Raw genomic sequence first — 14,347 nt, 5'->3', positions numbered from 1 at the left:
AGGAAGGGGGGGAGTCAGTTGCTCTAGCAGTAGTTCCTATAAGAATGATCACAACAAACAAGATTTTCAAGATCTCGAATCTCACAGAGGGTGTACGCCTGATTTGTTCGTAACCTTACCGGCATATTTGGGAAGGAAGGAAGGCCTTCGCTGCGGAGTTTTCCACTAGGGAAACACCAAATGAACAGCTACAGACTGTTGGACAGAGGAGCAAAACTCTCATATGCATCTTGTTTACAAAACTGAATATCCATATTCCCCTTCAACGCGTCTTTCAGAACTTTCTTAGATATTCATTGACTGTTGCTCAAGTGCAAGCAAATGCGACTCCACGAATTCCGTAATAGATCTCACTTTTCAAGAAACGCGAAGCGGATTTACGAGAAAACACACTACTCACATGCCTCATCAGTACTATCCACCGTCGTAACGTTCTGTCGTCGGGATCTCTCTGTAGTCGCTTAGTTTTGCATTGTAACCAACATACATCTATGAACTGAGTGCAAAAATCACAGATTCCAAATCCTACCACTTTTAAAAGTAACCTCATTCCTCAGTGTAGGATCCAAGAAATATAAGCGCTGCTCATCGCATATTTAAAAGCATCAACAACAAAGATGTATTCGCGATAGACGTTTTGAGCAGAAATAACATTTTGAACCCGAAAAGTGGCGAGGACGAGGTGAGATTGCCCAAGTGGTCAGAGCGCGAGTTTGCTGACCGGAAGGCCTGTGGTTCGAACGCGACCTCCGCCTCTCGACTTCCCCTGTCTAGGCTTGGGCAAACTGGTAATATCCCAGCCCTCATGCTTCCTTCGGGTGGCACGGCCGCTAGGCACCGAAACGGTGCTACAACTGAACGAATCAAGTATCATTTCTTTTGACTGACAAACTAGAGATAATGTGTCTTCACCTGGAATCGTCTTTTCTCTTTGTGTTCCTGCAGACATTCAAAAATAGACGACAAACAGGACTAGTCGGCGCGCTGAATCAAGTCTTGCTGTTGCCAACTGATAACCCGGATGTCAGCCTGAGTGAGCTAAGAGTTCAGTAACTGGGTGTCGGGCTAAACGAACTGTTTGGGCTCGACATTTAGGTTACTTTTGTCAGTGAATAACACCTACACAAATACCAAAAGATATACAACAGAGATACTTGGAGCTAACGTGTGAGGACTGTAGCTAGCGCTGCAAGCCTAAGGCTGACTTGGTGGCCAACCGCCCAGTTCACGTCCATGAAGTGTTGGCCGAACACGGGGTACCCATTTGGCTTATACTGATTGTTCTCATTGGTTTCGGACGAAGATTAGCCTGACAAGCGCACCCTGGACATCGTAATACAGATAAGCTTCGCCGAGTAAAGAACTCCAGTGCCGGCTGGTCCCAACAAGAGTCACAGTTACTCTTGCGACTGACTGGCAAGTTATATCCTTCTTGTGCCACAAAGACCTGTCTATTTGTGAGGCTAGGATAATATTTTCTTGGCCGATTGACTTTCATTACCAAAACTAGGTTACATGTGCTCATGTGGCAATTACATTCGGACGAATCGACATCTGGTGACTTTGACCAAACCATCGGTCGGAGAGCTTCACGTCCATCTGTCTCTGAAGTTTAAACCACCTTCATAAATCCAGTCGTGAATCGCACCGTCCTATTCTTCGAAACCAACTCCGATAGTCTGCTTACTAGTGCTGACCTACTGGCATTTGCTCGAGGGTTGCAATCTGGCATCGTGACATCGCAGCAGGTTCTATCGGTTCTAGACCTTCACGCGTCCAAGACATTTTCACATGAATGGATATCTATCTCTCAATACCGTGGCGAGAAAACTCGTTGTGTGCCGGCCAACCGAAATCAGATTCAGCAGCTAGGCCGCCATTCATGACATTAGAGGTGTCGGGAGATATTTTACAACTTAACTGTGTCCTAAATTCGGACGCCAAAGAGTACTGCATACAGATGTTCTTTGTGTACCCGGCCAAGTCATGGAGTTCTACAATGTGACTGGAGTTTTTATTAGAGCTGATCACAAGGAAAGATATTCCCCGTGCGAATCGTCTGACGGGCAATACGTCTCCAGGTTTTGGTGAGAAAATCCCCAAAAGACTTTGCCGGTTCATTGCCACTGCTGTTATTGTGAACTGTCTGGGGGAATATCCAGCTCATTCGTATCATGCCCGAATTACTTTAGTTCCTATGGTCTCATGTCCGACCGATCCCCGTGTCATCCTTTTTTGTTTGATACATTCATATGGTGTTTTCTGATCGAAAGAACCGCAGGTTTCAACGACTTTCAGCCCGGTATGCATTTCTACTCCCAGAAAGTTGTTTGAAATCCACCGCATTGTCACGTGCTTTGTATTTCCACCTTTCCCCGATCGCTTCCAAATGCTTTTTGATGTCTGCTGATACTGAGGAGGCTATCCCTTCGGTTTTGCATGATGTTATTACCAGTTCTACCAATATTCCTTGATTTTGCTAAAAAAAGATGGCTGGATCCCGGATGCAGCTAGACAAATTTTTTGTAATTTGTGATGTCAACTCTATCTATACGAACATTCTAGATGTATCAAGAGGGTTGTTGCCGGTATCAACAACAATACAAGTGTAACGGTGGATACTACTGATGAGGATTGCGAGTAGTATGTTCTTTCCTCGCAACTCTTTCCCGCACCTAATGGAAGGTAGGTTTTGCTACGGAACTTGTGGAACTGTTATGTAGCGCTCATTTACAGTTGCGTGATAGTCTACGCATATCCACGAAAGTTTATGTAGAAGCGTTAGAATAGTCAGTTTTCAAAAACTAAGTGCATGTGGGACGTCTGCGTTTCTGTCCAATATTTGTGACTGTTTAGTTGGTGTTGCCAATTGAAAATTCCGCGATGAAAGATTTTTCTCCTCACGCAAGGACTTGGGCAGTTATCCTCAGTTGCGACAGCTCAAGATATCCAACTGTGCTCAAACCTTGGTCAATTTGTCTTCGGTCTAGTTATTTACCCTCAAGTATATGGTGTATAAGTGGAACTTACTATATACCCGATTTTTACTGTTATGTACACGAAAGAAGCTTTAACGCGATCCGACTGTCTATCAGGGTTTCTTGAATTCATATAGATGACACGTTTGCTGTGATAAAGCCCAATATAGTCAGCGGTTTATACCATTATTACGAATGCTCAAATAAGGTCAGGAATGGAGCCAGAGTACACGTTGAGTAAATCGCCCTTCGCGGAATGAGCGACATGCAGGAGTTATGGAAAATAAAGATACTGCTTACTAGTACTACCGAAGGCAGTGCTCATTCGTACTGTTCTACCAAACTTTGGTGGAGCAAGAACGGTGCACACAGAGAATCTCAGACGAACAGCAACATAAAGTAAAGGTCAAAAAACAGACTTCGAGAAAGCGGACATCCAGTGGGTCTGGCAGGCCGCAAATGTGACAAATATTGGCCCCAACAGCGAGATCCAGCAACGAATGGGTCGAAACAACAACACCAACCAGGAACGTCTGAAATCATCAGTAAGGTGCTGAATCAGACGAGTAGCATTTCAGAAGGAAAAAACCTACTCTCAGTAATGGTACAATTGACGAGTCGCCTCCAAGTTGGAAAGCCCGGGAAGTATATACGTAGAATAAAGTGTAACGACGGCACAAAGGTTTACATAAGTCAAACAGCCAGGAATATTTACAAAAGAATCGGTGAACACGAGTGACGCATAACCGGACTAGCAGGAGAAGCGGACGAATATCAGGTGGCAGAGACAATTTACTTCCAGATGGTGACAAAATCCACACCGCCGAAAGGACTAGTAACCAAGACGGTGGAATTTGTCAGGCATCCTAGTGTGAACAGACTAGAGGACTTAGGACTTGTCCGCTTTTATAGCACAAAGAAAAAACAGAGTGAAATTTAGCGAAATGCACTCATTTGCAAACTAATTTGGTTTTCCGAGAGACTCGCTTTAAACTCCGCTGAATCCCTCGTTTATGCTGTTTCAAGGCAACTGAATGTGCCGCCTCATGTTTCAGTCGCTACGATTGTCAAGATATCGCGATACATATGTAATGCACTACTCATAAGGTGGCTGTCGAAGAGTGAAATTTACTTGTGACTAACATTTGTCACTACTTAGCTCAGTCATTCGCAAGGGACCACTGTCCACCGTGAAATTCGGTCTACCTCGGTGGGACGAAAACTTTTCTATCGAAAGCGAAACGCCTCCCAGCCATAAATCCATCGATCGCTCACATAACTCTGTGAGTGTGTGACCATCTTTGTCCTGCCGCAGTAGGACCGATTACGCAACCTCGGTTCACGTTAACAGCCCAACCTTGTATTTGACCTTTGACCGTTGAGACTCGTCTGAACCTTGAAATTGAGTGTACTCAAATGAGTTGCAAACAAATACAAAACGCTCGAGCTTAGTCTGTCCTGTGCTCAACCTAAGTGGTTCGATCCTTTCTATATCTACTTTGTTTCTTGCTAGGTCACTCCTATATTTATCTTGAAATTGGTTTTCAGGTCAACCCCATTCCGGATACCTAATAATTTCGATACTGTTTATTTTGGTTGATACCGTTAGACATCGGTCGTCTTGGTAACAGATGTTCACACATTTCGTATCTGTGCTTCATTTGCTGGGTTTCATAGGAAAAGTATGCAAGCAAGATGAATTTTTATGTAAACATGATAGTTCACATCTGTCAACATCACCCTGTTTACACACCTGTGTTTTGAATGGGTTTAGATAAATTCCTCCCCTTTTAGGTTGCTCATAAATGAAGCCCTGTACATCGTTGGTCATAAAACATTCAAAAGTTGCAGTTCACCCACAGAATTGGATACTGGTGTAACGGTGGATGCTACTGATGGGGGTATGCGAGCAGTATGTTTTCCCGTAAATTCGCTTCGCCTCTCTTGAAAAGTGAGATCTATTACGGAATTCGTGGAGTCGCATTTGCTTACACTTGAGCAACACTCAACGAATATCCAAAAAAGCACTCGAAGACGCGTTGAAGGGGAATATGGATATTCAGTTTTGTAAACAAGATGCATATGAGTTTTTTGCTTCCCTGTCCAATAGTCTGTAACTGTTCAGTTGGTGTTTTCTGATAAATAACTCCGCAGCGAGGGCCTTCTTCCTTTCACCACTACCAGTTCTGAAAGCACCCAGACGTTCATCTGGTTTTCAGCTTGTTTGGCACTTCACCTTGGAAAGTGCTCACGCCTATTGTATCTCAGTTTTCAGTTAATCAGTCCTATTTTGAGCTGGAGGTTGTCGTTGCACTTTTTTGCACTTCAATTTTTCATCCAACCAATGAATCTTCTCCGAGATTTTTTCCACTAAACCGGCTAACAAATCTGACCGGGCGAGCTTGGGTAAAAAGGTCGATCCCGTGTATGAGTCCGTGACTTTGTGAATGAGGCGTTCGTACACTCTATTTTATTCAACAAAGGCGGTACGCTGTAAGTTTATTTGGTGGAGACGATATTGGTGGTGATATTTTGGACGCGTCCCCGATCGGCGCACTTCGAATAAAGTTGATACTTCTATTCCGCCGGCCAAACTCTTCCCTTGTCTGAGCCTGCTGTTTACTGCCTCTATCTCATAGACTCGATAAGCATTTGTAATCCATCATGAGCACTTTTAACCCTTGACTTGTCGAACCAATTTGATCGACCATCTTTCATTTCATTCATTGCTAAATTTCAAGAATCCACAATTTCTGTCTTGTGATTTTGCGCGTCACTCAACATTTGTCGGGGTATTCTACACCGATTATCTTCCATATTCCTCAAGAATATCCTTTTCTAGATTTTTGTCACACAAAATCTTTAAACACTTAAGTGGTCCAATCGAACTAGCTAGAATGAATGTGTGAATTCTGCCAAAATTTACTTCAGTTTCGGTGTTCAACTAGACCCAGCCATCTCACCTGTAAATGTCTTCCTCCAAGTTGAACGTACACTTTTGTGTGACGCTCAGGTATCTATTAAATGAAACCCTGTAACGCATTGAATACTCTCGGCCACTTGCAAGAGAGTATCGAAGATTCAGCTGACTGACTGCTGTAAAAAAAAAGTATCGTATTCCAGTTTGTTAGGCTTAAACAGAAACACGTGGTAAACTAGAATCGTGATATCACTTGATGGAACGATACAGAAGCGATGAATTCGAGGAATCCATGGAATTATTTTTGTTGTTTTCCACCGTGCAAAACAGATGGTACAAAATAAATCAGGGGAATTAAAAGTATCTGTGGGAGCACATCTTCAGTTGCAAGCTTCATCAAAACTTTAAGTACAATCTACTAACCAAAGTTGAGTAGTAATAACTCAACGAGAAATATAACAGGTGGCCTGAACGAATCGACGGACGACAATGGGCCGTGTGAACAACAGTGATAAACTTCTGTTCAGTAGCGAACACGGCGAATTCTAGCAGAACTGCTGATATAAGAATAAGAATCAAATTACCAATCAAATTAAACTGCCCGGCTTAGGGAACAAACCAACGACTATCTACGCTATCCGAGCTACCAACATTTCCCTCCGTAAGAACCTTTTGTTGAAGGTACATGGGTCAGTATGACGAATGCAGTTGTGCAATAGTGCGAGTGTGAGCGATAGTTCGCTGACCATCCGAATGTCATTGACCATATCCTGAAGCGTCTCTAGAATTCACAGGGCGGAACACGCGGATCCAAGACTAGAAGTCGGACAGCACGCAACGTATCCGGTCGTTCCATATTCTCCTTGGTGTCCTTCTGTATTTTTGTCCGCTGCGTAATCTACATTTCCTTAAATGCGACGTGGAAACCGCGCTGTACCACTCAACCATCCGTTGTGAAGACGTCATGCTAAAGAAAGCGCTGCATTTCTTTTTATATTATCAAGTATTATGCCTTTACTTGACATCCACCAACAGTGCAACGACTCGGTCACTTTCCAAAATTTACTGCTTTGTGGCGAGTCTACTAAGTAGGTGATCGGAGGCCAGTCGTCCCTAATGACCGAACATCACTTCACTTGAATGGATGTCACCTGCGGGACACGGACCAAACGAAGGCCTGTTCTGATTGGTCAGAATGCCAACCAATCCGGATCGAGCATCTTTGACTCGACGCCTCTCGCCCCATCACGGAGATTCTAGCACGACCTTGTGGAACACTGAGATTACCCTATAAATACGGTTGTGATAATTTTCCTTTGTCTCCATAAAGAGCTGTGTAAAGCTACCATGCCATGATACCACGATATACCATAGTGGTCGGCGCTTGAAGCCAAGGGGCCGATACAAAGTTGCACTAGCGTTCAGTAAGTCACAACAGTAGGTGGAAGGGCTTGTTTATGGTTTCACCAAGATGAAATCATCATCCTAACTGCGGCCACTTAGCTGTTTTCTTACCAAATTAGTGGGGTTGGCTTTCCGAATTCATACTCAAGATTACATGCCGCAAATCTGTTGATAGGCTAGCCATATATGCGGTGCATCCTTAACTAACAAGATATATTAAACGCTTGATGATTTGCCGACGAAAAGACAGTCTCTATTAGTAGTGTGGCGGTTCGATCTCATTTACCCGCACTACATCAGAGGTTAATTAGTCTCACTGATAAATTCAGACTTTGGGATCTTCTATGCAAGAAAAATGATCATTCATTCGTTTTGAGAGTCAGCAACATGTGATATACGTGCAGATACTACTACTTTGATCGAAATAAGCAGCAGAATTTTAGAGTATCCTCGTTGTTCAGGAAGGTACACAAACCACGGTTTAGCACGCTTTATTCCGGAATCGTTTAATACGCGGCTTGCCAATTATTTTAAACACCGAGGCTAGTCTACACGGACACGAAGCAAGTTACTGAAAAGCGAATTAAATTAAACCACTTACTGAGGTTTCCTGCACTGAACATACTGCTCGTAAACTTCGATAGCCCACTACAGTTTCCACCCATCTTAGGACTTACCAGATAGGCGAAGTTTTCGTCTACTTGAACACCAAGTTCTCCTCATTTGTAATATGCATCGATGCTAATCAGCGACTCAACTGTATCTCTTGTTCCAAGAAGGCATCTCACATTTCACCTGGTACGAGATTGTGTAGTTGAGTTTTTTCTCGCAGAACACATTTGCAAATACTCCCTAACCATTTCATATTCCCCACCCTGTGATGAAAGTTCGAAAAAATTCTCCTTGGAGTGACCCCCTACTCTCTCAGATAGCGTCTGCGAACAACATCATTTTTAAGCATGATCACTTTTTAAAAAGTTTATTTGTGGTGTTTTGTACCTTTATTTTGCTTCCATTATAACACTACGTATTTTGTCAATTGCATGATCGTTTTTTTGTTTGAACACGAAAAAATACAAAAACGCGCACTTGTACAATTTCACGCAATACAAACGTGGTTAGCAGCAGGCTACTNCGACTCTCTCTTCTGATTTTTGCTCGCGCCTACAGCAGTCATTCGCGAGTCTCATGTGCTAACTCTGGTATCAAAACATTTCAGACCATATTCAGAATCCTTTGTGTGTGGGAACTGTGCAGAAGAAGACCCCTGAACAGCCATGATTAGATTATTGTTTATTCGCTGACTGGGGGGACAACGACGAACTATTTTAAAGAGAACAAATATTGATGGATGTGGAGGCCCGCCGGAGGGGTATTGTTCAAATTCACATCACTCTCGTCTGAACAGACGATCGATTGCCCCGCTTGTCAGGACTTCCCAGTCAGGTAGCGCCACAGACACTTGAAACCGGCTGGACAACTTTGTTGATGCATGTGAGTCAGTTCCATCTGGTTTTTCTAATGTTGTGTATTATTATTTTTTATTTTATTATTATTTTCCTTTGCCACACACTCCTGGTAAATTAACTCATTGTGTAGCCAGACCACTACAAGTATTACGGAGCTTTGTTTTATCTCATAATGGTCAATTTGATTGGGTGTTTATGGACATCCGGTGTAATTACTGTCGTATGGATACAGCTGAGAAGTTGCAACATGCAACGGCCAACTCGAAGCATCAAAGACTGTCAAAACCCGTCACTCCTCGTGAATTTGAATGCTGATGTTGTCGCCCTGTTTCTTCCAAGTCCATAACATTCGAATAGCTTTATGGTTGCTGCCTCCTTCGTGCAATATAACCGGGGACAGAACTGATATAACCTACAACTCCCAACCAACTTCCCAAGGATTGCTTAATAAGCTAGACAGAATTCCGATACACACTCAGCTTCATGTTCCAGTGAATCGAAAAAAGCGACTTACTTCGGTCCAGAGAAGTCTCCGTTTGTTACTACGTTTGACGTATCTTGGAAGTTGTATTAGTTCTGACTATAGTGTGACAGATGAGGTGAATGCACGAATCTGCAAGGCTCGGGCCGCGTTTGCTAACTGGAGACACCTATGGCATCAGAATGGTTTATCCCTGAATCTGAAGGGACATGTGTATCAAGCTACAGTACGGGCTGTTTTGTTTTATGGCTGTGAGACTTGGCCTATTCGAGCAGCGGACCTGAGACGTCTTCAGGTGTTCGACGATCGTTGTCTCAGAACCATAGCTCGTGTGAATAGGTGTCGGCGAATCCGTAACGAGGCAGTTAGAAAGCGCGTTTTCGGTTGTGCAACAGGTACTTCCATTGAAAAATGTGTCCAGCATCAGAAGCTTCATTGGTTGTGTATGCCGAACCCTCGTTTGTCGAGGAGAGGACTGTTTTCCATGCCCCATTCAGAGTGGCGTAAACAGAGAGGTGGACAACCCTTGACTTGGCAGAGGAGTATGAAGGAGATCACGAAACGCTTGGGTGCTGTCGGTGCTACTCGCCTTCCAGGATGGGGACCGCGTGATCCTCACTGTGCCTGGTTGGAGACACTACAAGATATGGCTGCCAACCGATGTCAGTGGCGTTCTTGTTGTCAGTTTCTGTCCAGATTGCCTGAGTGAATGTCTGGAGGTGTAGGCACTTCGGAATGATTGTGTTAAGCTAGCACTAAGTCCCTCCCCCATCCACCTTTATTCTTTTCTTTACAATAAGACTTTCAAATAAGTCATAGTTGCACGGCAGTGAAGCATCGGTGTTGAACACTGATGTCATGCTGTCGATGATGATGATGATGAATTATCCATGCTTACTTTACCAAATCGACATTCTGAACATGATTCTTTTCGTATTCCGTTTAGGCACACCGTTACACTCTCTCGTGACCTAACACGTAGGTAAAGAGCGCCTTTTAAGCTACAAAAGCTTTGGAAAGTTTAAAAGGTTGAGATATTGCGAGGACATACTACTTACACTCATTTCTGGTTAACCTTCCAGAAACTCATGCAATTTATGCCCGACCATACAAACAAGGGATTTGATTTTGATGCCCATGGTGGTTCGCATTTGTTTCGTGTTGAAGTGCTGGATGCAATGACCACAAAACGAAATAAATCAGTAAACTCTATCGGAAGGTGCAGATATCCCTGATGTTCCAACGTTCCATGAACGAGGGGCTCCATCTGGTCCCAGAGAAATATTCTTTCGGCAGGTACTTCTGTTGCACCACCCCCTCCGGACGAAAGCACCAATGTCATCATTTCGCCGCTAATACATGAGACCAATTATTCGTTACCTCCGAGTTACGACCGCCCTTCTGATCAGATGGAATTTACATATTGTTATATCTCTTCACCTTCCCTGATGCTACAGTCAGAAGACAAGAAGGCAGTGTGGAAAAATTGTGTATCATCGAAAATACAGTATTCTATTTATACCACTCAGTTGTGACCATAATTGGCGGTCGGTCTGTTCTCGACCAACCAGTGTGTCTCCTGCACGCCCACACCGGTTCTCCAGCGGTTGTTCTTGCTGCCACGATTAGTTATAGATGGCCCTCTGTGCGCTCGAGTACGGACTGCACATATTGCCTTGGTCATCAGGTGGGCGTGAAGTGCATATGTACTTTTTTACTTTGCTTCAGCACATGATGAAATCGGACGTGGTTCAGACGCGTGGGCGTACTCGTACGACTGCTTCACCAGGGGCCTATTAGCCACACAATGCTGTTAGTTACAAAACCTTGACATGTGGAGTGAAGCTTTTTGCGTCAAAATGTTGCTTTCTGTTGCGTATGTGCTCAAACCAAAAACCACCCTAATCTACGCATATATTTTTGCAGCTCACCAAATTTCATTATCCACTGAAGCAATCATATCTCTGGCAAAAAAGTCTGGTGCAGTAATTTCCCAGCATTGCTGAGACCCCGGGATGCCTAAATGGGGCTCAAAAGTTTGGACTGATACTCTGAACCCTATTGCCCGATTGCTTCAGTCCATCAGGGACATGTCATAGCTTTTGAAACGGAGTGAACGAAAACCGACTGAAACTGGGTAGTTCGGCCATCCAATCAGCGTTCAGTTAGCTCGCCTCGAGACCACTGGGTGTGGATACGAGCGATATTCGGATTGGGTAGGTTCTACAGCCTATAGGCGTCCCGCTTTATCTGCTCACCTATGTTACAACCGGTCATGATTATGTGGCTTTCAATGAGGGTCTGATGATTCCACTGTATGTTTTCCTCCTGCAGGCAGTTCTGAGCGCACACACCAGATGCCCCCCTAACTACTCACCAACATCCTCAGGTCCATGCATTGTGGAACTGGGCACTGCGTCTTCGTTTTGCGGCGCTTGCGAGATGTGCACACAGTACGGAGCTATGAGGAAGCACCTGGCATTTCTTACTGGAAAGAACGCCCATCAATTTACAAGTACTCTGTCCGACCGTAACAACGCATGGCTTGGGTTCAATAGATTTCTAACAACACCCAATCGGTCCTTCTACGAATGGTTCGATGTTGACCCCCGAACAACACATCCCATGATAGTGGATCCAACAATCATACGTAGGTCTACCACAGCACACAAAGAAAAACCCGTGGTAATTTTCAACGGCATAGATGGGATGATGTATGATTTTTCAGCAACCACCAGCAGATTACGCCCAAACGTCTACTGCGAATACGGTGGTTTGTTGCCAACCGGCAGCTGGCGACAAGAATACCGCGAGGATTCCCCGATGATCTTGGAAAATTTCATCCAAACCAATCCGGATTTTTATGGGTGCTATAAAGAAATAACTGCAGTTTCGATAGTAGAATGCGCAAAAAAGTAATTGTTTCATTGTCTGGTAGTGACTGTCACCTTTGGTTGCAATTGGTTTTCTATACGAACCATATCGCAGTCACAGCTGTGACTGTGTGTGTTCGCTCATTTGTGGCGAAAATAAGAAATCTGTCTGAGCCCCATTAGAAGTAACCAGTCGTGGGCTGTCGAAGAGATTTCAGCAACCTTGTGAGTAGTATCCTTTATGAATATATAATGCGATATCTCGAATATCGTGCCAACTGAATCATGAGGTGGCCTGTGTGCAGCACATTCAGCTGGAGGACATCATAAACGAGAGATTCAATTGAGTCTCCCGTGAAAACCAAATTGATTTGCAAATGAGTGTATTTTTTCGAAAATATCGTTTCGATTATTTGAGACGAGACTGTATAAGAATGTGCGATCATTTCAAGGCAATTAGAATCTCGCCGGAAGATGTTGACGAGATTGGTGAACTACAGTCGTTTGCAAAGCAAGTTGATTTTGAAGGGAGACTCAACTGGGATCCAGTTAAATTTGTCGTGTATGATCATCATAAGCAATTGTAAAAAACGTTTTAGCAATCTTATGGGTAGTGTATCGTGATATCTCGTATACCTTGTCAGCTAGAACATCAAGTGTTTTGGTGCAGCACATTCAGTTACTTGAAAATATCATAAACGAGGGATTCAGTTGGGTTCCAGATGAGTCTCCCCTCAAAACCAAATTGATATTAAAATGAGCGTGCATTTGTCGAACTCTGTGCAATCTGGGTTCAAGTAGGACATGTACATTTTACCCGTTTGTTCGCAAAGTGTTTTATCTGACTTAACAAAAGTTCAAAAAAAATTGATGGTAATGACACTGGACGGTTTTTCTGTTACCCGTTCTGGACGATGATAAAATCCAGCTTGATTTTCGGTTGGTCAGTACAGTACTTCCCCATAGCATCTTTTCAGATCGCTTGGTATCTACCAGTCTGTGAGAAAAAAATGCTATGAAATGGTGACTCAATTTGTTTCCTTCAGAGGTAGTGTCCGGGAGGCGCGCGGTTCCCTTGGCATGTGTGCATATGTGGGGGGCGGTGTTGTATATACTTTCGTGTTCCAAGCAGGTTTCAATTTAATGGGACCGGATTAGGTTTTGTTCCTTAAGAACAGGTCTTCTACAACTGTTGCACATTTTTCAATAAATTATGAGTTCGACTCAACGACGTGGTGATAGCGACTACCCAACGAATCCCGATGGTATTACCCCTGATCTCATACATCCCCACATTGCAATTCACAGGTGTACGTTGAATGTGGCGTGTCGATCCCTCTACTATGGTGAAAACACTCAACGCTGTGTTCACATGATGTATGCGGATGCCCTACTGCCTGCAACTTTTACGTCGAATCAAACAGGATGGAAGCGATTGGCTAAGACTTCATATCCGGTCAGTGAAGACGACAAGTGAACCGCAGATGCACAACCCCGTGGAACAGTCTGTTTTTTACAGCTGACTTTTCATTATTTAGTCTTCTCAACAGTGACCAAATCAGTGGCTGTCACTGTTTTCCAGTGGTTTTGTTTGCGTGTCACTGATATTTGACTGGCGCTTTTGGTTCACATTTGGTTCCTTTTTGTCCGTTCTGGACTGACAGGACTGGCTGAGGCAGCTGCAAACAACTGGTGTTTTGCTCTCCGCGATCAAACGGTTCTCAAGACCATTCTGTCTCATGCTTTCTCTTTCCACATGCAACCAAGTCACCTCTACCACTCAACATTCTCTGACTCAAACCGCTCATTCTTCACCAGACTTTACTGATAATCTGCCAACTTTCAGCCATAAAGGTATGCTTCTGAAATGAAACAGTATTATATCTGCTGATTCGCCGACCTGTGGTATCTGCTGCTAACCCGCTCCAGTGCCTAATGCCGGAGAAAAAAACTGACAGAAGGGAACACAACAGCTATATTCCGAACAAGCGAGTGCGAGGGCGTGAGTGTGTGCGAGTGCGAGAGCAAAAGTTACAACGGCCCCACGCTATTTAAAGGTCACTTTTTGACATTGATCCAGGCTGTCTGATAGGCGTTAGTGAACATACATCAACATCGATTGTGGCTGTATGAAATGCCTGAACGCTGATCACATTTGGTCGTGCTTATCTAGCGTGCAAGTATACTCATCAGCTTTTGCTGAATTGATCGAATGATTGACT

This window comes from Opisthorchis viverrini, assembly GCF_000715545.1.
Source record: "Opisthorchis viverrini unplaced genomic scaffold opera_v5_136, whole genome shotgun sequence".
Taxonomy (NCBI): Eukaryota; Metazoa; Platyhelminthes; class Trematoda; order Opisthorchiida; family Opisthorchiidae; genus Opisthorchis; species Opisthorchis viverrini.
This window is presented reverse-complemented; position numbering follows the sequence as displayed.